The sequence below is a fragment of the Ochotona princeps genome, chromosome 18, assembly GCF_030435755.1.
Source record: "Ochotona princeps isolate mOchPri1 chromosome 18, mOchPri1.hap1, whole genome shotgun sequence".
In the NCBI taxonomy this organism is placed as follows: Eukaryota; Metazoa; Chordata; class Mammalia; order Lagomorpha; family Ochotonidae; genus Ochotona; species Ochotona princeps.
The window spans coordinates 29,856,589-29,882,082 of NC_080849.1; the positions used below are offsets into that span (position 1 = coordinate 29,856,589).

A 25,494-nucleotide genomic window follows, 5' to 3' on the forward strand; every position below is an offset into this window, starting at 1 on the left:
TTACATGCAAGACTTTTCCACTGGAGTGTCAGAGAAATTAAGAACTAAGATCATGGGGCTGGCACCATGAAGAAGTGGGTTAAGTCCTTACTACCTGTAGTGCCAGCATCCTATATGAGTACTAATTCAATTCCCAGCTGCTCTACTACCCATCCAGCTCCATGCTTATCACCTAGGAAAGCAGCAGAGGATGGCCCAAAGCCTTGGGACCCTGCACTTGCATGGGAGACAGAGAGAAAGATCTTCCATCCACTGGCTCACTTCCCAAGTGGCCTCAATGGCCAGAGCTAAGCCACCAAAGCCAGGAGCCCAGAGTCGTCTTCCAGGTCTCCCGCATGGGTGCAAGGTCCCAGAGGCTTTGGGCCATACTACCTTGCTTTCCCAGGCCACAACAGGAAGCTGGATGGGAAACAGAGCAGCTGGGATACAAACTGGCGCCCATATGGGATTCTGGCGCATGTAAGGTGAGGACTTAAGCAACTAGGCTACCGTGCCATGCCCCATAAATAAATCATTTTTAAAAAACTGTCTCATTCACAAGTAGTCTTTCCCAAACACAAAGCACCATTACTTCAGCCTAACCTCAAGTTTCTTCTACAATAAATTCAAGGTGATTAAGTGCAAATTTTAAAAAATTACATATTTATACATTATCAAACAGCATATATTTTTGATGAATATGTTACAGCTTTATAAATCTCAACAGTCCTGTATATGTTATTTCATTTTATGAGAAAGATCAGAGACCAGTCCAATTTGTACCTTTCAATTTCACATTCTGTGTAACTGTTCTCAGACCCGTTAAGTCCCTGATTCTACCACCCTCCTCCAAAGAACTAGGCAGTCTTAGGAGATGCATCCTTAACATGATATAACAAAATTTACCATTTAATTATAAAGTACCCTAAACTTGAGAAACAAAAAAGAATAACGTAATGAAAATTAGATACATTTTTATTTCTTCCTAAGAAACTTTTTATATAAATCAAATGCAATCAGCCAGGCTTTGTTTGACTTTTGAATCTACAAGCCAATTTTAAGACAATTTAGAGATCAATGGAAAAATCTGATTATGGAATGGGTATTAGATGCTACTAAGGAATTATCTATCGCTAGTTTTAAAGGAACAACAATGCGGTTGTAGTTTAACATGTTTTCATTTTTAGGAGATCCACACTTTAAAAAGTTTTTAAAGTAAAATGACATGTTTTTTTACTGCTTTATAATTCTTGAGCTTGTGGATGAAGGAAGAGACGGCTAGGTAAAGCACCTGTGGCAAAATTCTGGCCTTCAGTGTAAAGAATGGGTACAGATTTGGGAAGTCCATTTTACCATTTCCTCTACTAACATACATATATATGAGTGTGTTTATGCAAATTTATATACACACAGTTTATGTTAGAAATTTTTTAAATATAAAGCAAGGAAATAATTTTTAGTATATTTCAGACAAATGGATTAAGGTTAACAATGAATTAACAACTTAGTTTGGAGGTCAAATATGACAAACACTGCAACACGTTGAATAAAAATCAAAGCACAAACCCATTCATTTACTAGTAAGTGTCTTTTTATTATAGTCCAAGCATTTCACCAGACCACAGGAAGACAAAGATGACTCAAACCAGGTGACGGTCCCTGGGAAGGAGACTGTCAATGAGAATGCCGAGTAAAGGATCCTTGGCAACAGAATGTTGAAGAGCAGCAGCCAGTGACAGATGATGACAGGAGTGGGGTGGCGGAAATTCAGTCTTACATTCATATGTCCCTGCTGCTCCTCTGTGGCTATTTGGGAAGAAGAGCAGCCAACAGAAAATCCCTCTCACTATAACACTGGGTTTTTTTTTTTAAGGTTTATTTATGTATGAAATGCAAACAAGCTATAGTTCCCAAAGCAATAAAGACCATCTTTTTTTTAAATGTTGAAGGGAAATAAAAGAAAATGCAATTACCAAGCATGTATTATATGCTAAACATTTTTACTGGCACAACATAACATAATTCTTCCAACTAGATAACAAGCCAAATATGATCACACTCATCTTACAGGTAAGGAAACCTAACATTTTCAATTGTTGCATCCCAGCCAATCAGCAACAAAGCTAAATAAGATTTGTTGTCTTAAGTCACAGATATGAATCATTAAACATCCACAGTTGCTTCACCACAGCTAATAAAAGCATTTGTTGTCATGACGCTCCATTTTACAATGCTAAAATGAAATTTTTTTAAAAAATACACATTTTTTAAAATGACACAGCTCCAGCCATTGTGGCCACTTGGGGCGTGAATCAACGGATGGAAGATCTTCCTCTCTGTCTTTTCTCCTCTGTGTATTTGACTTTCCAATTAAAAAAAAAAAAAGTTTAACCATCAGAGTGACAATACAGCATCTTCAATTTCATCCCTATATAGTCTTCTCAGCTCTGTGAACTTGAGTTGGTCCATTTCTTCCTTGTGTTTGGTAAGACTGCTACAGCAACTCACAGGCTAACATTCATGAGTAGATTCAGATTCTTCCAATAATTCTGACATGCATTTTCCAGGAACTCCCACAATTTCCCTCAGTCTAAAATAGTAACAAGCCTATTTCTCAATCAAATCCCTGTAAGGCATATGGGATGGCCATGATAGTCTTACACTACTCAGGGTCCACCAATAATTGCTACAAAATGCCAAAGAAGAGAGTCCAGGGTAGGCAGACAGTCACACACCACCACCACAAGGTCAGCCAGATTCCTAATCTACAGTCAACATGTATTTGTGAATGAGAGAGGCATACACAGGCATAATACTGTCATTTACAACTATGTAGAGATGTGGTGCTTAGCATAGAGGTTAGCACATTCTACGTGAGAGCAACTGCCTTCAACCCCAGTTCTGGGACCTAACTCCGGCCTCTGTTACTGTGGCCCCTGGGAGGCAGAGGGCTGTGCTTTAGGCACCTGGGTCTTGCTACTCACACAGGGTAGCACTGAGCTCCTGCCTCCCAGTTGTGGCCCAGCACAGATCAGCACAGCCCTGCACATCATGTGCCTCTGAGAAATGAGCCAGCAGACAAAAATGCTTGCTTGTATGTTCTATCCTTTTTTTGCTTGTCAAGTAAATGTTAAATTTTTAATATATACATACCTGTAATGCATATAAATAGGTAAAGCTTAATACAAATCAAATAAGTTTGAAAGTACATATTAACAAAATTCACAGTAACTTTTTCATTTTTTAAATATTTATTTATTTTCACTGGAAAGTCAGATTTACAGAGGCAAGGAGAGACAGAAAGATCTTCTATCTACTGGTTCACTCAAGTGGTCACAATGGCCAGAGCTGTGCCAAACAGAAGTCAGGAGCTCCTTACGGGTCTCTCACGCAGGTGCAGGATCCCAAAGCTTTGGGCTGTTTTCTACTGCCTTCCCAGGCCACAAGCAGGGAACTGGATGGGAAGTGGAGCAGCGAGGACACAAATCGGCACCCATATGGGTTCCTAGTGCATGCGATGGAAGGATTTAGCCACTAAGCTATCGTGCTAGGCTTTATATTTTAAAGATTTGCTTATTTATTTCAAGTTGAAAGGCAGTTAGAAGAAGGAAAAAAACACCTTACAAAAGCTGCTTCAATCCCCAGATGGCTATAACGTGCGGTGCTGGGCCAAGCTAAAACCTAGAACTCCATCCAGGTCTTCCACATGAGTGGCAGAAGTCCAAACAACTAGGCCTTCTTCAATTGCTTTCCCAGGTAACTGGATCAGAAGTGGAGCAACTAGAAATTGAACTCATGTTCACATGGGATGCCAGTGTCACAGGTGGCAGCTTAACCTCCTGTGCCAGAAGACAGCCCCCCTAGTAATGGTGTTGTTGTGAAGAGTTATTTATTTACTTGAAAAGCAGAGCTAGAAAGAGACTGGGACCAGGCAAGTATCATTTTTCCATCCACACCTCACATGGCTGTAAAGGCTGTTGCTGGTTCAAGCCAAAGCTGGGATGCTGGAACTTCAACCAGCCCTCCCATGTGGGTGGCAGAAATCACCCTCCCTGCTTTTCCAGGAGCATTAGCAGGAAACTGGATTTTAAGTGAAGCAGCTAGACTTGAAGAGTTGCCCAACTGGAATGCCAACAATGCAGGCAGTGGCTTAATCCACAGTAATTTTTTAAACAGCAGACACACTGTATGACTAGACTATCTGTGTTGACATCCTGCCTCTGACGCCTACTAGCAAGTAAATTCACACAAGTGGCAATGAAAATGACCAGCATGTGAAAGGGCTGAAATAGAATACAGAGTAAGTCACAGTGAGCAAAGCACTGCATAAATTCTAGCTGTTTCCCTTATAGTAGATTATGATGATGAAAGTCATGAAATTAATGTTAAATGGGAGCGTAGAGGAGACATTTCTTTACAACTGGCTAGCATCCTTCCATTCCTCATTCCTATTTTCCTTCTGAAGAATTACCTGTCCATTACCTTGATTAATCCATGAGGCCAAAGAGATTCCTGCAAATAAGTCCCTCCTTAAACCACCAGTATTTTCAGCATACCAAAGCTCAATTAAAATACACGCTGATATGTTGGGCAATTAATTTGCAAAGATGGAAGAATAGACAGAAGGAGTTCAATTATTCCCAGTGGCAACAATCTAATCAACTCGTTCCTATAATCCTGCTTCCAAGCCCCACTGAGCTGGATTAGTTTGTTTTCCAGTTTGATTCTCTAACATTACATCAGCTCTGTAAACTTCTCATTCCATTCCAATAAATTACTGCCTGCTTGAGGTGAAGTCTACTTCCTACACTCAAAGAACCCAAGTGCAATGTGTACACAATGGGATGCAGGACTGACATCGTCTGTACCAGCAATGTTGGGGCACACTTAAATAACAGACTGATGGAATTATGACTCCTTATGAAGGACTATACTATTGTATAGTGGGGAAAACTTGTCAAGGGGTGGGAGTGGGGAGGATCCCAAATTTAAAAAAATAGTAAAATAAAAAGAACATATTTCTTGCAAAAAAAAAAAAAAAAAAAGAACAACCCAAGTGGACTAGGATGAGCCATTGTGTAACAGCACGAAGCATCTGGGGAATTCATGAATGGAATGGAGAGCTCTGCTGAGGATAAGCAAGATAATCAACAGGCTAAGATTTATGCCACAGGGTCGATGCCATGGAGTAGCAAGTTGGGCCTCAGTCTGCAGAGCCAGCATCCCATATGGGTGTTGGTTCAAGTTCTGCCTGGGTGAACTTGCAAACCAGCTCTTTGCTGGTATGTTGGGAAAGCAGCAAAGGACAGTCCAAGTTCTTGAGCCCTGCATTCACGTGGGGATTCAAAGGTAGCTCTAGGCTCCTGGCTTCTGACCAGACCAGTCATTGTTGTCGTGGCCATTTTGGGAGTGAACCAGCAGATGGTTCTCTCTCTCTCTCTCTAGGCCCTGCTCTCTCTACAGATCTCTTTCAAATAAGAATACATAAATCTGTGGCACAGCATCCTAGTCCTCACCCTGCCATGCTGGCATCCCTTAAGGGCACCAGTTCATGAGCTGGCTCCCTTGCTCCCAGCTTTGGGTTAGCTGAGCTCTGGTCATTTGGAAAGTGAACCAGCAGATAGACAACCACTTTTCTCTCCTTCTGTCTGTAAAATCTGCCTGTCAAACAAAAACACATCCTTTATAAATAAAATTAAAATTGGGCCCGGCAGCGTGGCCTAGCAGCTAAAGTCCTCGCCTTGAAAGCCCCGGGATCCCATATGGGCACTGGTTCTGATCCCGGCAGCTCCACTTCCCATCCAGCTCCCTGCTTGTGACCTGGGAAAGCAGTTGAGGACGGCCCAATGCATTGGGACCCTGCACCCGCGCGGGAGACCCGGAAGAGGTTCCAGGTTCCCGGCTTCGGATCAGCGTGCATCGGCCCGTTGCGGCTCACTTGGGGAGTGAATCATCGGACGGAAGATCTTCCTCTCTGTCTCTCCTCCTCTGTGTATATCTGGCTGTAATAATAAAATGAATAAATCTTTAAAAATAAATAAATAAAATTAAAATTAATTTAAAAGTTATTCCAATATTAGGAGGTAAAACCTGTCTCAGAGATGAAAAGAACTACAAGTTGAGAAGTTGTGCTGCAAAGGAATATGAGAACCCATCTACATTAGACTGAAACATTCTGCTCTTAGCAGTCTAGGATAACTATTGCTTTTTAAATATTTGTTTATTTCAAAGGTGGAATTACAGAAAGACAGATCTTTTCCATCCACTGGTTCACTCCATAAATGACCTCAATGGCCAGGGTGGAGCCAGGCCAGAGCCAAGAGCCTGGAGCTGAATCCAGGTCTCCCATATGGATCCAGGGGCACAAGCACTTGGGTCAACTTCCATTCCTCTTCCCAGCTCATTAGCAGGGAACCAGGCCAGAAGTGGAGCAGCCAGGATAAGAGCTGGCACCCATAAACACCAGCCCCAAGGGCAAGTATTTTTTATAAAGTCCCTTCCAAAGAGCTGAGTGACACAAAAATGTTCAACTTCAGGATTACCAGTATTACCCATACAAGGTGACCTTCCCCTTTCATACACTTTTCTGGTGAAAATCCTTTATCCCTAGTTCATCACACTTGAGCACACTCTTCAAAAGTTCATAACAAAAGCCAAAGACAGGGCCTGGCAAGATGGCTCAGTAGCTAACATCACCACTTTGTAAGCGTCAGGATTCCATGCGAGCACCTGTTCTAATCCCAGCTGCTTCACTTCCCATCCATGTCCCTGCTTGTGGCCTGGGAAAGCAGCAGAGGATGGCCCAAAGCCCTGGAACCCTGAACCCACATGGGAGACTCAGAAGAAGGTCCTGGCTCCTGGCTTCAGACGAGCTCAACTCTACCACTGAGGCTATTTGGGGAGTGAGCCAGTGAATGGAGTATCTTTCTGTGTCTCACCTTTGATCCGTAAATCTGCCTTTCCAATAAAAATAAATAAATATTTTAAAAAACCCTCAAAGACAGCCCGACAATATTTTAAGATAAAGAATATTCAGGGGCTGAGAAAACAGTATAAATGCCCAGCTGGTTTGGTTCAATTTTAAAGTTCTTACCTTTTTTTCTTTGGAAATTTGTTTTTTTCCCTACTCTCATGTACTATATATACCAATAGACTTCATATATATGTATATATACACATTTCTATATACTTATATAACAATTTCTACCTTTCTATACAATCTGAACAAAGCCACTATTTTAGCTCCTATTTTATGTCTCTGAAGAAAAGATTTTCCCCAGCTCAGGTCTCAATTAAACCCTTGTTAACTAAGGGTAAAAGTTATACTACTTCTCTTTTACACACACATTATCTTGTCCTCTGTATTCAATATTTAGAGTCCTAGATCTTCACAAAACTCTTGTTTCCTCCAATCTTCATAAGATCTTTGTCTCCAAAACAAAAAGGACTTCAAAAAGGTCATGAGAAATGGAATTAAAAGATAAAAATTTAAAACAAATATTATTTGTCAACATAAACTCCATCAACTCAAGTCACTTTTTAAAGCTGATAACAGCCATTTTCTCCAGACAACTGGAAGTCCTGGAAATCTTAACTGAAAAAAAAAAAAAAAAAAAGTATTGTTCTTTAAAAAAAAAAATCAGGCAATAAACAAAATATTAAAGTAGCCAAATCAGGACGGTAAGGTGGGTGCCTAATGATTTCCTACATGAATACATGAATACATGAATGAATTCTGATGACAGAAATGGGCACAAACAATGAGTTGGTGGAAGGCAATCAGGTAAAGCTCCCCAAGCATTTTTTTTTGATGAAACTTTAACTTCTCAAGACACTGCCCTAATAAACAGATACTATCATTCTTCAGCCCTCATGAAAGACAACAGCAAAATGCTTAAGCTTCCGTGACCTTTGCTCTCTTTATTTGTCCCACTGTCACCTCTTGGTAACCATTGTTTTGACTGTGCTTTGTTTTGAAGATTATACAGGTAAAGCCATGTTTCATCTCCTGCTTATAATTATTCCTAGAAATCCTTTAAGGTCTTGATCCCACTGGTTTAAGATCTGCACTGAATGTTCTGCTCTCGTCTACCACTGATCTGGGCACAATAGGTTTTGCATACATCAAGGTCTGCTCAACTCAAATATTTCTTTTTTTGGTACGAAATGTTTATGACAGTGCCTCTTTTTAAAAAGTTGTATTTTTTTTTTTATTAGAAAAGCAGATTTTGCAGAGAGGAGGAGAAGCTGAGAGAAAGATCCATCCACTGGTTCACGCCCCAACTGGCCACAACAGCCAAAGTTGAGCCAATCTGAAACCGGGAGACAAAAAGTGCTTCTGAGTCTCCCGCACGGATGCTTGGTCAAAAGGCTTTGGACCGTCCTCTGTTGCATTCCTAGGCTGTAAGAAGTGAACTGGATGGGAAGTGCAGCAGCAAGGACACAATCCAGTGCCCACAGGGATACCTACATTTGCAAGGCAAGAATTTAGCTACTAGGCCATTGCACTGCTGGCAGCTCATGTGGGGGTTTAACACGCTACACCAAAATGCCAGCCCTTCCTAATAGTACCTTACTACAGAAATGTGTCGTTGCAAGATAGACAAGAACATACTTAAAATCATAATCTTTTTTTTTCTTCAGAGTTTTGGTTTGGAGAGTGGTTTGTAGCAGCTTGCTAATACAAGCTGTTCTGTTTACCAAACAAGCCAATCCTTTTCCTCTGCTGAAAGTTTAAGAAAAAAACTGAATCTTTTTTCAAGTCCCGGAACTCTCAAAAAGTGATACTACAGGTACTTTTAGAGTCACAGATAACAGCAAAACTGGGTGCCACTTCCAACAAGTTTTGAGAGTTGCTAATGAATGAGAAAAAATGGGTTAGGACGGGCAATCAAATGTGTCTATCCCAGGGATGCCCTGCCTTTCTGCCTTAAGTAAACAGATCAGTCCAAATCTCTGCATTTTACTTCTTGTCATATGACAGCATTTTACACAGAATATCTCCCATGTGCTCAAACTAATGAGTTATATTAGCAAATGTGAATTGTTGATTAGTCAAAATCTGCTATTTCATCTAGGTTCCACAACAAAACATTTATTCTTATATTAAGATTGATCTTTAAGATGCCATTAACCTTCCCCAATTAGAGTTACCACTGTCTAACTCTACCTCAATCTTCTGCTGGGAATGGTCAAGCTTACCATCTAACACCAGTCTCTAGCAGCCTCAGTCCTACTGAGTTGTCCTCTCTATGTCTCAAGGCTCAACACCAAACTCAAACCCAAAACACCTACCCAACCATAGTCTCCTGACCATTTAGTCAGTTCAGACTCCTTCGCCCCGAAAAGCCTGCTCTTCCTCATGTAGTTCCATCTACTTTTGGCCAGGCCAAAACCAGGAGCTTCTTCCAGGTCTCTCATATGGATGCAGAGACCAAAGCACCTGAGCCATCCTCCACCTCCATCAGAAGTGGAGCAGCCAAATCTTAACCTGGTGCCCACATGCAATGCTGGCAGCACTACCTGTTACACTCACTTTCTATTCTCCTCCCTAACCAAAACTCTAGGTTTATATGCACGGCTATGAATCTAGAAGTCACATTTTTTGCAATTCTGCACTTTATGATACACACAGATTCTCATTCCACTGGACCTTTCAGCCTTACAATTATAATCTTTAACCCTATCCAAGTCCCACTGTTTTTTTTAACATGAAAATTCTGAAACAGCACTGGTCAAATCCATCATAAGTGCATGCTAACCACCAGACGCAGCCCTTGCTACTCCTGCCTATTGCTTTCCCGCAATCACTCTCTCACCCTAGCCCCTACCTTCATACGTAAACACCCTCAGGTGACTCAAGACAATTCTGCCTCTGACTGCAGGCAAATCTCCCCTCCACTTCACATTCAACATCCTTTTTCCTTTTCATGGATAACACTCTATTTCTACACTTAACTGCACTCTGTTCTAATAGCCTTCAAGTCTTGCTCCACAAATTATTCCTCCCTTTTCACCCCCATACTAACCAAGTAATCTACCAGTTCTTTTTGTGCCAGGATAAGTCTTTGTCCCTTTCAGCATTTCCAAAAAACATTTTTAAAAATTAAATTTGATATCAACATCTAAGAAGCAGAGTATTTTATTTGAAAGGTCAGTTTCTGGCTTCTCTGATAAGACAAGACCCCCTGCCTCCAGTGAGTGAACATAATCAAACAGCAAAATCCCAGAAGCTGATCAATGACTGCCACTTGCAATGGAGTATTTGCCAACTCCTCAGAGTGCACCACAACTGACATAACTTGTGGGTCGCAGCCCTGCCGTCACACCGACCTAATCCACCTTACTTCCCTAGTATGCCACATCCTGCTGAGCTCTGTTCCTTTCTATCCTAAAAAGCATATCCTTCAACTGACCCCCAATGCATGCTTATTATCTCCTTCCTCCTATTATTTCAAGAATCGGTCTGCATTTGCTCTACCACATTGTGACCAGGCATTCACTCTTACTGCCTTGTAATATGATTTCTGCCCCTATCTCTCTGCCAAAATGAACAAAAACAGGAAAAAGCACATCTTTTCACGACCTTTATATTCAACATCACAGAATATCGGTGACATCACTATCAAATCTCCTTTCAGCTTTCCTGACTTTGCACTCCTCTAACTCTCCAAGTGAAGAAATCATGGGAAACACCCCTATACCATGTAGCCTCTTCAGTGCTTGGTGCTCACCAGCCCCACACATTCAGCATGCTGTTACTCCCCATAACACTCTATCAACTTCCCAATCTCTTAAAGTTTTTCTTAAGGGAAATTAACAACAAAAGGATCCAGTGAAAGATTAAGTGATTTATTCAGCATTTCTTGGGCAACAAGGCAATAATGCCTAAGAGACTGGCAGGAGAAGTCCTTTCCCTAAGGAACTCACAGTCTAAAAGGGGCGTAAGAGCTAAAATAAAAAGTGACAACATAACATACAATAGAGAAAAAAACAGGCATCAAAGAAAAGGTCAGGAAATGTCAGAACAGCTTGCCGAGAGAAACACCAAAGCCCACTCCTCTGCCTCAGACATATCCACTTCAAAAATATTTTAGTCCAAGCCTCCCTGCCTTCCCTTCACCCATCCTACCCACTCTCCACACTGTAGTAGGGCTGACTGCTTACAGTCATACCAAACAGCAACCTGCTTGAAAATTTTTAACAGCACAGAGAATAAGGCCTCCCTGCCCCACCCCTCCATCTGCTGTCCCATGCCAACGTTTCCACCTTTACCTCACTCTGCTTTCCCCTTACTCTAGCGTTCCTTTAGCTACGTGACCTTTCAGTTCCTTGACCAGAACAAATTCTCTTCTGCTTTATGGCCTCTTCACATACCATTCTTGTCCCCATGTTTTGTATCATTAAAGTCTCTGAACTCAATCTCACTTGAAATGTCATTTCCCCTTTATCTCTCTGCCCTGTTAAACTGTATATGATCAATAAAGACAGGAAGCATCTCTGTTCTGTCTTCAGAGTACCAGATGACGACAGATATTCAATAAATACTCACTCAAAAAAGACGGAAAAAATACTTTGCTCCTCTAGGTCTCTAACCCTAAGTGTTCCCTCGGGCTTACTCCTCAGTTATCTCCACTCCCCGTTTTCATCATCTCCATGCTGATAACCCTCATCGGTACCTCCAATCTCCTCACAAGGACCAGTTCAACTATGATGCCTGCAGTTCCACCTATGATCCCTCTCCAATATCTACAACTGAACAGCATCTAAACTAAACTCATTCCCTTCCCATAAACTTGCACTCCGCACCACTGCTGTAAACAGTTACATTCTCTCAGAGATCAAGAGACTGAGTCCTCTCTTCCCTTCATCCATAAACAAGAAAATCCAAAAACACACCTGTATATTCCTGTATTCAGTCACCTGCACTAATGCATTAGCCTCATGTTTTCCCCCAGTTTTTTTAAATGACTTGCCCATAGTTACTGATTCTTATATCAATCAATACTCCCATGAAATCCTTCAACAACCCCTTCCTGCCTTCCAAACTGTACCTATACTGTCCATCCTCCCAATCCTGCATAAGCTACCCTAGCAAATCTTCCAGCGGTTTACATCATGAATTGTGGAGCCATAGCGCCATGTTAAAAGCACAGATATGAGGACAGGTACAGATCCCAGCTTTACCACTTAACCTCTCTGTGTCAAGAAATTTTATTATACAGATCAAACCAGTTAGGTACAGGGCAACAATCAGAATAAGGATCTGCACATGGCAGTACCACCTGCACTATTTTATTTGTATTTTGTAGCTCTCTACCTAACTGCTAATAACCTAGATTCCTATCCATCTGAATCAAGTCACTGTTGCCAAGTAATAAGCCACCAATGTTGCACTCCCTTTTCCAACTCAGAAGTATTTCCATTCAAAAGCTTCTGCCACCAAATGACCTTTGTCTCCAGGAGTGCTGTATCTCATGCCCTGAAATGTTCAGTATTCATCAATCTCCACCCTTGCTTAAAGCCTCTCAGTCTATAATTAAACACCCTTTTCTTTCCACTTTGTCTTTTCCCTCTCAAGTTTTAGAACAGACACTATCTTACTATGTGGCAAAGCTGTTACAGTTCTTTTATGTCCTCAACCTGGGCAAAGGCTGAAAGTCTCATGGGATACTCTCTACAACAGTTCTGTTAGTTCAAACAGTGAACTCTATGCATGAAAACACTTAAATTCTGTAGTATACCATGAACAGAATGTGCCCATCAATCCCTAAAGCTGTTAGGCCTCATCACTATGATACTATACTTTAAAAGATTTTGTAGTCCCTGGGCCCAGCACAGTGCCTAGTGGCTAAAGTCCTCACCTTGCACATGCCAGGATCCCATACAGCTGCCAGTTCAATGTCCTAGGTCCCTATTTCCCATCCAGTTCCCTGCCTGCAGCCTGGGAAAGCAGTACAGGATGGCCCAAAGCCTTGGGATCCTGCACCCACATGTGGAAAACCTGGAAGAAGCTCCCAGTTCTTGGCTCCTGGCTCCAGAAAGGCTCAGCTCCAGCCGTTGTGGGCCACTTGGGAAGTGAACCAGCCAATGGAAGATCTTTCTCTGTCTCTCCTTCTCTCTGAAAATCTGCCCTTCAAATAAAAATCAATAAATCTTTCAAAAAAAAAAAAAAGACTCAAATGGCTAATCACTGAGTTACAGTTTTTGGGGAATCAAGTCGCAGCACTCCAGGCAGTTCTAGTCCCTATGGACTATTCAGCACTGCAGAATAGTGGGCAAAGCCACCTTCCCATGATGCCAGTATCCTCTCTGGGAGTTGGTCTGAGTCCCTGCTGCTCTACCTCTGCTCCACTGGAGGATAGTCCAAGTGGTTGAGGCCCTGCCACTCATGTGGGAGCCTGAGAGCAAGCGCCTGGCTCAGGTCTGACCATTCTAGCCATCTGGGGAGTGAATTCAGAAGGTTTCGGTCTCCTTTACCTGCCCTCTTCTCTGTAACTCTTTCAAACAAATAAATACATATTCTTTTTTTAAAAAAATGGAGTCCTTGGACAGCAAACTAGTATCTGACCCTCAGGAGATTACTAGCAAGACTGCACGAAAGTATTGAAAAACTCTGATATGAATTTGACACAAATTCCACATCTACTGAATCCAACAGTTTTTCAAATGGGACTTTGTATACTGTAGTGTTTAACTGTCACTTTTCTTGGAATTTATATCTCACATATGCTTAAGGCAAAAATCAACCTAACAAGAATACACTGGCCCTTCAGGAACATCTACTTCTAGTATAACCACCACCACCACTCTCTGGATGTTACACATGAAATAATCCCAGGAGGAGATTACAGAGAAGGCTGATTGGCTAAGAACGTCAAAAGCCCCAACATCAGCCTTTGCTTAATCAGAAGACCAATAAAGAGACATAGCAAGAATGAATATTGGGAGGAGAAAACGATTCTCTAAACAAGTATCAGAAAAAACTGTGACCCCACCCATGACAAGAGAAATCAGGTGGATAACCTGACTTCACGCCCTCATCAGGCTATGTAACAAGATAGCACAAACCTTTCCACACCAACAGAGGAACCCAAGCTTTCATTCATATGAGTTAGTAACAAGAGAGCCTTCCACACCCCACCCTTGGGGAGGGGTCAAGTGTCTGTCCTGGAACTCAATCTTCACATGGCACTAACAAGATACTCTAACTCATGAGTCAAGGAAGGCCATGAAGGGAGTCTGTACTTCGAATTTATCCTGACACCAAAGCAGCATTGTATTCCTCTGCCTCAATCTTTGTCTCCTGGAAGGTGTCCAAAAACAAAAAAAAACAAACAAACAAACAAAAAAAAAAACAAGGGAAGAGGATGGTTCATGGTATAGTGGAAAAGGAGGAACACATTTCAGTGTTCCTTAGCATAAACAGGATAAGTACGGCCAACAAATACTAACTGCATATTTCAAAATAGCTAGCAGAGGGGATTTTCTATGTCCCCAACACAAAATTATAAATGAGGGGACAGATTTGCCAATTACTTTGATCTGATCAATACCCGCTGTGTACATGGACTGAAATGTCACACTGTAACCTGCCAGTGTGTGTTAACTATCATGTGTCAATTAAAAATAGTTAAAAAAAAAAAAGTAGGGTAAGTATTTGCTTTAGTATCTAAGGTGCTACCCAGAGTTCTTGTTTCCACATACTACCTACCTTCAAATCTCAGCCCTGCTCCTGATTCCAGCTTGCCCACTCCCAAAGGAACAGCATGAAGGTCCTGACTTGAGTTCCCAACTCCCAGCCCATCAGGCCTGACCCAGCAGACACCTGCGCAGCAAACCAACAAACGGGAGCTCTCTCTTCCTCTCTCCTTCTCAAATAAATTTAAATTAAAAAATTTAAAATAGAAAAGTAAATGAAATCTAAAATAGCATAAAATTGTCCAGGTTTCTACACAAAGTATCACTCAGTACATCAAAAGCCACAATGAACTCAAACTGAATAAAGACAGAGATGTCAACTCCCAGACAACAGAGATGCTAGAATTACAACTTTACAACAGCTGCAACAGAAATGCCTCAGCAAGAACAAGCATGCTTGAAACAAATTTGAAACACATAAATAAAAAACCTCAGTCAACAGAAGATATAAAGAACTAGATGGGAAGCTTGGAGTTCAAAAATACCAAAATTAAAAGCTCAGTGGATAGATTCTGCAGAATTGAAAGGACAAAGCAAATGATCTGATGACTATAAAGTACCCAAACTGAGTAACAGAAAAATCATTTTTAAGACAATAGAAAATGAAGGGACAAACCCTCAGAACCTGTGGACTGTCAGCAGATCTAACATTCGATCTGTAAGTTTTGAGGGGACAGGAAAAAATAGTACTAAGAAAGACTCGAAGAAATCATTGTCAAAACCCCCCAAACTGGTAAGACATAAATTTACAAAATCAAGAAGCTGAGTAAACATCAAACAGGATAAAAAAAAAATCCACACAAAGATGTATCGTATAAAACTTCACAAAACTACATTTTAAAAATTCCTAAGAACACTGGGAAAAATGATACCTTAATTACATTCTGAGAAAAGCAATTCGAATGACAGTGGTTTTCATACTTGAAACAATGGAGGCCAGGAAAAAAAGGGGTATAATCTTTTTCAAGGACCCAATGCAATAGCCTAGTGGCTGAAGTCCTCACCTTGCACACACCAGGATCCCCTACAGGTGCCAGTTCCTGTCCCGGACACTCCACTTCCCATCTAGCTCCCTGCTTGTGGCCTGGGAAAGCAGTCAAGGACAGCCCAAAGTTTTGGGACCCTACACCCACGTGAGAGACTTGGAAGAAACTCCTGGCTTCAGATCAGCTCAACTCTGGCTGTTGTGGTTACTTGGGGAGTGAACCAGTGGTCAGAGATTTTTCTGTCTATTCTCTCTGTAAATCTGACCTGCCTTTCCAATAAAAATTAAAATGAGCCTTTAAAAATATTTGTCAAGTGCTAAAAGAAAAGAATTATCAACACAAAATCTTTTACACATAGAAAACATCCTTCTGAGCCCAGTGCAATAGCCTAGCAGCTAAAGTCCTCGCCTTGAATGAGCTGGTGTCCTATATGGGCACCGGTTCTAATCCCAGTCGACCTGCTTCCCATCCAGCTCCCTGGCCTGTGGCCTGCGAAAGCAGTATAAGATGGCCCTGCACACGTGTGGGAGACCCAGAAGAAGCTCCTGGTTCCTGGCTTCAGACTGGTTCACCTCCAGCCATGTGGCCACTTGGGGAGTGACTCATCGGATGGAAGATCTTTCTCTCTGTATCCCCTTCGCTCTATAAATCTGCCTTTCCAAGAAAAACAAAATAAATCTTTAAAAAACAAAACACTCAAATAACACCCTTAGAACATCCTTCCCCACATTGGCATCTCTAAGGCATCATCAAACGATCATTCCCATCCCCGAGTGACGATGTAATCTGACAGAAAGCAGGGGCCATCTTACTTGCCCTCTCCATCCTGTAGACATAGGAAGCAAAAAAAAAACCTGAAACATCTGCACCATCCACCTTCCTCCATACCTGACCGTCCCCACTCTAATCAGAGGCATACAAGGGTGTGCATTCCTCAACTATGTAAATAATATTAAAAATAAAATAGAACATTTTAAAGTAAAAAAAAAAATCAATACAAACCACAATAGACTAAAGAAAAATCACAGAATGCTAATTCATGCACAAAAAATGACAAAATTCAATATCCACTGATGATAAATAGTCTAGGATAAAAAAGGTGAAAGTTACTGAATTTGATGAAAGAATATCTATGAAAAATCTACCATTAATATTATGGTGCTTTATCCCCTATAATTAGGGACATAGTGTGCTCACAGATTGGAAAACACAATGTAGTAAAGATGTCAATTTTTCCTGAATTCATACTGATCTACTAAATTTCAATCAAAATCCTCTAAGACTTTTTGATAGGTAGATTATTCTACAATATAAATAAAAAGCCAGGAGAACAAAAACAACTCAACTTTTTAAAAAACAAAATAGAGGACCGGGCGGCGTGGTCTAGTGGCTAAAGTCCTCGCCTTGATCCCATATGGGCACCAGTTCTAATCCTGGCAGCCCCACCTCCCATCCCTTGTGACCTGGGAAAGCAGTCGAGGATGGCCCAAAGCCTTGGGACTCTGCACCTATGTAGGAAACATGGAAGAAGTTCCTGGCTCCTGGCTTCGGGTTGGCGCAGCACCGGCTGTTGCAGTCACTTGGGGAGTGAATCATCAGAAGGAAGATCTTCCTCTCTGTCTCTCCTCCTCTCTGTATATCTGACTTTCCAATAAAAATAAAATGAACCTTTAAAAAAATTAATAAAATAGAATCAGTCTATCTGTTTCAAGATGTATCATGTAGCCAGTCTGAATTCAGCTGCTCCACTTCTGATGCAGCTCCCTGCTAACTCGCCTACATGACAAAAGCAGCAGCAGATCGCCCAAGTGCTCAGGCCCCAGGACACCCATGGCAAAACTGGGAGAAGCTCCTGCCTCCCAGCTGCAATACTGCCCAGCCCTGGTGGCTAACAGGGGAGTGAATTACATCTCAAAATATCGTTATTTTAAAAATCACACACACAAATCACAAAGAGATATCGATGAATACCTTAAACAAAAAACAGTGACACCACCAAATGTAATGAACACGCAGAGGAAATATCAATCACACATACTGGTAAAAATACAAAACAATACGGCTACTCTACAAACAGCTTGACAGCTTCTTTAGAAATTAAAGTAACTACCACACAGGAAACTGTCCATGAATGTTTACAGCAACTTTATTTTTAATATCCCCAAATTGGAAACAGCCAGATGTCCAATGAATGAACAGTTAAAAGAATCATAAAAGTACATCCATACTATGAACTACCACCCAGCAACAAAAAGAAAGCAACTACTGTTAAGTGCAACCTGGATGAATCTTTAGAAAATCATGCTGAATAAAACAGCCAATTCCAAAAGGTACTTGCTGTCTGTTTCCATTCATAAAACATTCTTGAAACGACAGAATTATAGAAATAGGCAACAGATTAGTGTTTACCAGGGTTTTTAAGCTGACAGAAGAGGGAAGCAGAACCACTGAAAGATCAGCAGGAGGAAACTTTACAGAGACAGAAATGTTTTGTATCACATCTGTCCCCATCATAGGTGTGATATAATCCTATACTTTTACAAGAAGAGCCCACTGGGGGCAACAGGTGCATGTTATCTTTCTGAATTATTTCATTTAACTGCAAATGGTTCTATGATTATCTCACAATAAAGTGTTTAATTAAAGGAAAACAAAAAAACTGGGGCTGGCACCATGGCATAGCATTCTAATCCTCTGCCTGCAGCTCCTACGTCCCATATGGGTGCTGGTTCAAACTCCAGCTGCTCCACTTGTGATCGAGCTTTCCACTAACAGCCTGGGAAAGCAGCAGAGGATGGCCCAAGTACTTGAAACCCTGCACCCACACGGGAGACCTAGAAGAACTCCCAACTCTCAGCTTCGCACCAGCCCTACTCTGGATGCTGCAGCCATTTGGGGACTGAACCAACGGATAGCAGATCTGTCTCTCCCTGTCTCCAACTCTGACTTTCATGCAAAAATAAATCAATCCTTAAAAATTTTTAAAAAGGGACCTCCATTCACTGTTCTAAGGATAATCACCAAAATATGAACACTTCAGAATGCTACATTAACTCTCCCTTTGTGCTGGACTAAGTAAGGATCCACAGATACAAATGTAAAGTATTATCCCCACCCTCAGACACCATACACTCAAGTAGAGTGACAATGAAAGGCTTCGTAAAGGAGATGGAATAGGAGTAAATTTTAAAGTGGTAGCACTTCAGACGTGGGGATATAATGGAACATGCATCTCTGCATCCAGACGAAAGATGGAATCCCAATGAAACTGTTGGACATGTGTAGACAATGGGATACTGGACTGTCCGACATTGTCTGTACCAACAATGTCGGGGTACACTTAAATAAGAGACTGCTAGAATTATGATTCCTTATGAAGGACTACACCATTGTAACAAAATGGGAAAAATCTGATGGGGGTGGGAGTTTGGGGGGGAATCCCAGCCTATACAAAAATGTACCACATAATTCAAAATTCAAAATGAAAATATTAAATTAAAAAAAAAAAAACTTCAAGTGAGGTGGGGTCCTCTTAGAAAGGAGAACTCATAAAAACAGAGCCAGAAATATGCACAGCACCTGTGCAGAAACAGCCAAGTGTGTGTCGTGAAATCAGGAACAGGTAAGCAGTGTGAGGTAGCAACGGAAGGTCTGCAAAGCCAGGGGATGGGCAGGCATGTGGTGTAGCAGTCACTGGGATGACCACACATACCATACTGGAGTGCCTGGTTCAAATTTCAGCTGCTCCACTTCCAATCCAATTCCAAACTAATCAGCACTTGAAAGGTAGCAGGTGATAGCTAGATTACCTGGATCCCTGCAAGTCCCACAGGAGACCAGGAATGAGGGACTGGCTCCTGGTTCCCATCTGGTAGCCCTGGCTGTTGCAGGCATATGAGAAGTGAACAACCAGACCTAAGAGGTGTGTGTGTGTCTGCTTTACAAATAAAAATAAAATAAAAATAATTTTTAAAAGATGTTTAAGTCAGGGTCACAGGAGTTCAAATATTAACTTTATTCACAGACGTTTTCCTCACCAACCCAGCTAACCAAAGCAGCATGCACCCTCCAACACCCTTTTATAGCACTTCTCGGAGCTATAATTGGCACGTGCATACTGAGCTACACGCTTATTTGCTTAGTGCTGTCCATTACCCAATCATCTCGAGTCTCTAGCACTGGGGCTGGCACACCTTAACCAGTCAATAAATGTTAACTGAATAAATGAACAAACAGTATTTACTCATGACTCTCTTCCAGGAAGCTGCCCCACTCCTTCCATTATCTGTCATTCCTCTTCACCACAGTCACTCTTTGGCCTACTGTCTTCTTATCTGTTCTCTCCCTTTTCCTTCCTCCTCAGTCCAGCTCTACAGTCACGATTTAAAAACACACAAACTCAGTGTATTTTAAAACAGTGGTTCACAACTGCAATGTTGTAGCACTTCTGAATCTCAACCAACTCTACCAATCAGAAACTCTATGCAAGAAATCTGTTACTGAAAACAAAGTACTAAAGTTGCATGTTGTTACATAAGAAAATAGACATATGCATTACATAAACAAATAGAAGAGAGCCAAGAGTGTGTTGTTCCAGTTGCGGCCTTACTTTCGTGAGTGTAAGAGCCTTTTCTCGGAGTGAGATGATCCCATATGATCATTGGAAAGCTGAGCCACCAAAAAACACCAGGACAGTATTCCTCCAGGCTACAAAGTCGAGGAAAACAAAGACAATGAGAAACAGCTACACACCAAACATCACGGAGATATGATGCCGAACTCCAATGTTTATACCTTGGACTAGATTTTTGGAAAGAGAATATTAATGAAAAAACTACATAAATTCCAAATAAGGCCTAGAATTTACTTTTTTTAGAAAAGTTGCAGAGAAGACAATATATCTGATTCAAAATTATTAATTTTTTTATATAATTAGAGAATCAGGACATGCAGGGAGCCAGAAGCAAAACTCCAGGCAGGGTAAAGCTTCCATGAAAATCCACAAATAGATACATCTTCATCTTGCCTTTGGTCCCATGCTCCCACCTAATGCCATGAGAACTACCTCCCTTCAGACGCCTTGGAATCAACAAATTTACATTACCCCAGCATGCTCATTCATTCATTCACCAAGCATCTATTGAGTGCCTAATGCTTAGCACACAAGGAAAGTCTCTGGGGATACATAGCTGGAACAAGAAGCCACAATCTCTGCCCTCATAAAGTTCGAATTCCATCGAGGAAGCCAGGCATTTAACAAGTATCTGCATAACTGGTGAGGGCTCCCCAGAGTCCAGCAGCCTGCTGCTTTAAAGCAGCACCAAACCAACCCCTAGAATGCCCATTAATCCAGTTATCACACTCATCTGAATACAGGAGGCTCAGATTTCAAAGTGCACAGGAACAACCTGGAATCTGGTCAAAGTAGATACTGACTCAGTTAACCTGGGGTGGGGCCGACACTCTGCATTACTTTCAGAAACCCAGGTGATCCACGAGCCACACTGGGATAAACAAGGTTCAGCTGTGCCACGGATACATCCTCCCCCAGCGCAAACTCCAGGAAGGCAAGGCTATCGCTTAGGCACGGCACCACAGTATATACCAGGACTTAAAGCCATGCTTTGTTGGCAGCACTCAAGTTGCCCTATCAGTAAGTGGTCTGGACTACTTCTGCTCAGCTGTAACCACTCAACAGATCTGGCTGCTGAGCACTTAAAAACTGTGGCAGTTGTGACTTAAGAATTGATTTTTCAAAAAAAATTGAAATAGCTGCATGTGGTTGGTGGTTATCACACCGGTCAGTCGTGGCGGAGACACTCAGGTGAGATAAACGGCACTGCATCCCAATTCCACCGCTTAGCTTGCTGATCTGGAAACTTGTAACTCCTCAAGGCAACTTCTTCATCTGTGACGTGAGGACAAGGCCTCCTACCTCTCAGGGTTCTCACTCACTGTTACAGCAAGGTGTTAGTTGCACAGCGGGTATATGATGAGGGTGACATTCCTTGCCCGCATGCACACGTTCACCATCACAAAACCTACTCTATCGCCCACACTTGCTAAAAAAAATGTCAAGCGAGTTTGTTTTTAGGAGTTGGTTGCCCTCTGGCTTTTAAAATGAGGCCAAGGTCACAACTGGGGAAGTTGAGGGAGTGGGGGAAGAGGGACAGGGCCCTCGCTTGGAAGGGCTAGCCAGGTAAGGGAGGCAATGACGATGCAAATGGTCACAATTTAAATCCTTTAAGTGGGCGTCGCATCGATCTTGAGCGAGGAAATGCTATTTTCATTCATTCATTCATTCTTCTAGGATGGGCTGCCCCAATACCTGAAGTCCGCTACGTCCCAGCACGCCACACACGTACACACGTACACACACATACTGGCTAATTCAGGGCCGGGTCTTCGTCCGGAGCAGCGCCCGGGAAGCCCCCGCCCCCGGCTGCCGGCGTGTCCTACCCTCCCCCGTCGCGCTGACCCGACGAGGGTCAGGCTGGCACCGCGGCTTCAAGTACCACGCACGGCCGAACCAAGAAGCCATATTTAGCGATATTTTTTGTCAATAAAACAAACTTCCGTCTTCTAAAGAAAAACGGTTCTAACTCAATGTCAAACTAGGACGGAAACTCGCTGCTCACCGCAGCTGCCAACCACAGACGCCGGCGTGTCCAGTGGTCCCGGAGTCCCCCCGACCCGGACCCCGAGCCGAGCGCGCCCGCGCCCTGGCCCCTCGGCAGCGCCGGCCACAAAGGGACGCGGGACGCGGACACGGTCGGGCCTCCGTCTCCTCCTCCTCCGGCCCCGCGCAAGCCGCGCCTCCCGGACCGCCCGGGCGCGGGCGGGCGGACACTCACCTCGCTTCGAGCGCGGCGGGCGGCGGCGCCGAGCGCTCCTCGGGGCCGGCCCGGGCGGTCGCGGCGCGGTCCCGCGGGCCGCAGCGCGGGCGCTTCTCTCGGGCCGCCGTCCGCCGCGCCGCCTCCTCGGCCACTGCCGGCGGCTCCCCCGGCGGGCGGGCGGGCCCGCGGCGGGCCCCGCCTCCGCCGCGCCCGCTCCCGCCTCCGCGCCGGGCCTCGCGGGCTCGGCGTGCTAGTCCGGGCCGCCCGGCATGCCGCCGCCGCCGCTAGCTCAGGGCCGCCTCAGCGCGGCGTGCCCGAGGCCACAGGGCCGCCCCGCAGGCCGCTCCAGCACGGTGCACGGAGCGCGCCGCGTGCTCGGCGCGGCGGCCCGTGCGGCTGCGCGGGGCAGGCTGCTCGGGCGGGCTGGCGAGGCGGGGGCGCCGCGGCACGCTCACCCGGATGCGCCGGCCCCCTCCCCTGCGGCGAGCCCACCTCGGGGGCCGGGGCCGGGACCGCCGCGCTTCCCTCTGGGCCCGGGAGGTTCCGGCGACTCGGCGTGGCTGCCCTCCCCAGCCCGACCCGCAGGCGGCTCTGGTCTGGGAAGCGCTCGTCCAGGTCCCCTCCCCCTGAGCCAGGGTGCGGACAAAGAGGCTGCCGCAGCAAGTAAAATAGAACTCTGGCCGTTTCACGTCGAACAGATCACGGGGTGGGAGGGAAAGAAAAGAGAAGCTCCCTCACCGCTCCAGGAGGGTTGCAGCTGAAGGGCTGCCGCTGGGTCCTCGTCCCGCCTTGCGGAGCCCTGCGCCTGTAGACGGGAGTGCACACGGTCCAGGACCCAGGGTGGATGGTGAAAGGGGAGGCCACCGAGCTGCAGCACCCTAGGAGGCTGCCGAGCCTCGGGGTACAGAAATTGAAGAACAGGGACCGTTAGGGAGGTGGGCCGGCTCAGTATCCTTGGGGGAGCCTCCTACGACGCTCCCTTTGGGAAGCACCCCTGTTTGTACTAATCCCAGGACCCAGGCGTCCGCTGCCCTGAAGGGAAGACAAAACCCTGGTTCTCCTTCACTCACTCCCGGCATAACCCACCGTCTTTTGAGTAATTGGATTTCTACTTGTTCAGAGGTTTATGTCGTATGCCTTGCCAACCAATAACTGTAATGCTGTGGCTTGTATTGTTTAAGTGCCCCCCCCAAAGAAAATCGCACGCAAAATTTTATACATTATCTGTGACATTTTAACTATTCTGTGTTTATATTTTCCAGGTAGTATTCTAAAATAGAAGTTAAAAGTCACAGTTTTTAAAAGTACTTACTTATATAATATTTTGAAACAAAATCTACTAGAACTAGACTAGTAATGTTCCACCAGGAAAAAAAATTTTTTTTGATTTAAAATAAAGACTTTCAAAAATCCTGTATTTAAAAAAAAACTTAGTAAGATTTGGAAATAATATCTAATAAAGAACATGCATCCAGATTACATGTAGATAAAGAACTCCAGCTACTGAATCAAACTAATAATCCAATGGGAAAAAAATGGGGGAAAGGATATTTTACCAAAGAAACCATTTAACTGATCAATATTTACATGAAAAGATATTCAACATCGTTAGTCACCAGGGAAATGCAAATGAAAAGCAACCACGGGAAAGCTCTTCACGCTGGCTGCCAGGGCTGTCTTTAAAAAGACAGACAATAAGTGTTGGTGAGGAGATGAGAAGTTAGAACCCTCATACATTCCTTGTGAGAGTGTAGATCATAAGAGCCAGAAAGTGGAAGCAATCCAAAAGTCCAGGAACGGCTGCATATGTAAACAAAATGCATATTTATTCAGACTATTATTCATTAAAAAAAAAGGAACAAAGTACTTGCAGATGATACAACACAGAGGAACTTCAAAACCAGAAAGTTCACAGGCTCACTGTGGTTCAATGGGTTGCTGGCTGCACTACGCAGGTTCCATAGAGTGCTTGTTCAACTCCCGGCTGCTCCACTTCTTATCCGGCTCCCTGCTAGGTGCATCAAGAAATAGCAGCAGAATCCCAGTTCCAACGAAACTGTATCACATAATACAATGTAATCAATGAATTAAAAAAAACAGAAAAGAAAAGAAATAGCAGCAGAAGGCCCAAGTACTTTGTTCCATGCCATCCACAGGGGAACATTTGAGGAGTTTGAGCAGCGTTTGAGGAGTGAACCAGCAGATGAAAGAGGGGTGTGTGTGTGTGTCTGTGTGTGTGTGTGTGTGTCGCTCTCTGTAGGTGCCTTTCAAATAAATACCAAAACAAAATAAAAACCTGTAAGCTAAGGCAAGAAGCCAGATTCCAAAAAGCCTATATTGTATGATTCCATTTATGTGAAATGTCTAGAAAAGGGAAAGCTGTGCAGACTGTCGGTTCCAGGACTGCAGTAAGAATGGAGCATGACTGCAAACAGGCTCGAGAGATTGGTTTCCAACAATAGCAGTGTTCTAGCATTGGCGTGTCGTTTCACAGCTCTCGGTGCACTGAAAAGTAATGTGATTCTGCACTTGAGACGAGTTTAGTTTTATGGCATGTATAATTACCTCAAAAATGAAGCAACTCTTAAGAAAGATTTCTGTGTACCATTAAGTAGCCCCAGATAGTAGTACATTTTTGAGATGATTCCACAGTTCCCTGCAATTAAAAAAAAAAAAAACTAAACCCTTAGAGACATATGGAAAAATTGTAGTTTGCATTCTACGCTGATGAAATGAACTTTTATAATTCGGTTGTATAGCCAAGAATACTCTTCAACATGCCCTTCCACAACTACCTATTTCTATTCATTCGAAAATCACTCTTTACCTAGTAGACGCGTAGGAAATGAGGAAGAAGAGGTTAAGCATATTGGACAGCAGGATGAAACTGGATGCTGTACGGTCAAGATTTGCCAACAAGAAAGAGAGTGACAAGACAGGGAGTCCCAGACGAAGACCTCTAACTTCGTCTTTCCTGATGCTGTGTTATTTCT

General features: G+C 43.3%; 1 protein-coding gene across 1 annotated transcript in view; it reads right to left on the reverse strand.

Annotated features, from left to right (window-relative positions):
- Window positions 1–22,978, reverse strand: part of GALNT1 (polypeptide N-acetylgalactosaminyltransferase 1) — a 91,505-nt gene extending 68,527 nt beyond the window's left edge. Inside the window, exon 1 of the mRNA XM_058677167.1 lies at window positions 22,520–22,978. The gene's annotated coding sequence lies outside the window, so the exon portion shown is untranslated. The remainder of the gene's footprint in view (window positions 1–22,519) is intronic.
- Window positions 22,979–25,494: the final 2,516 nt, after the last annotated feature.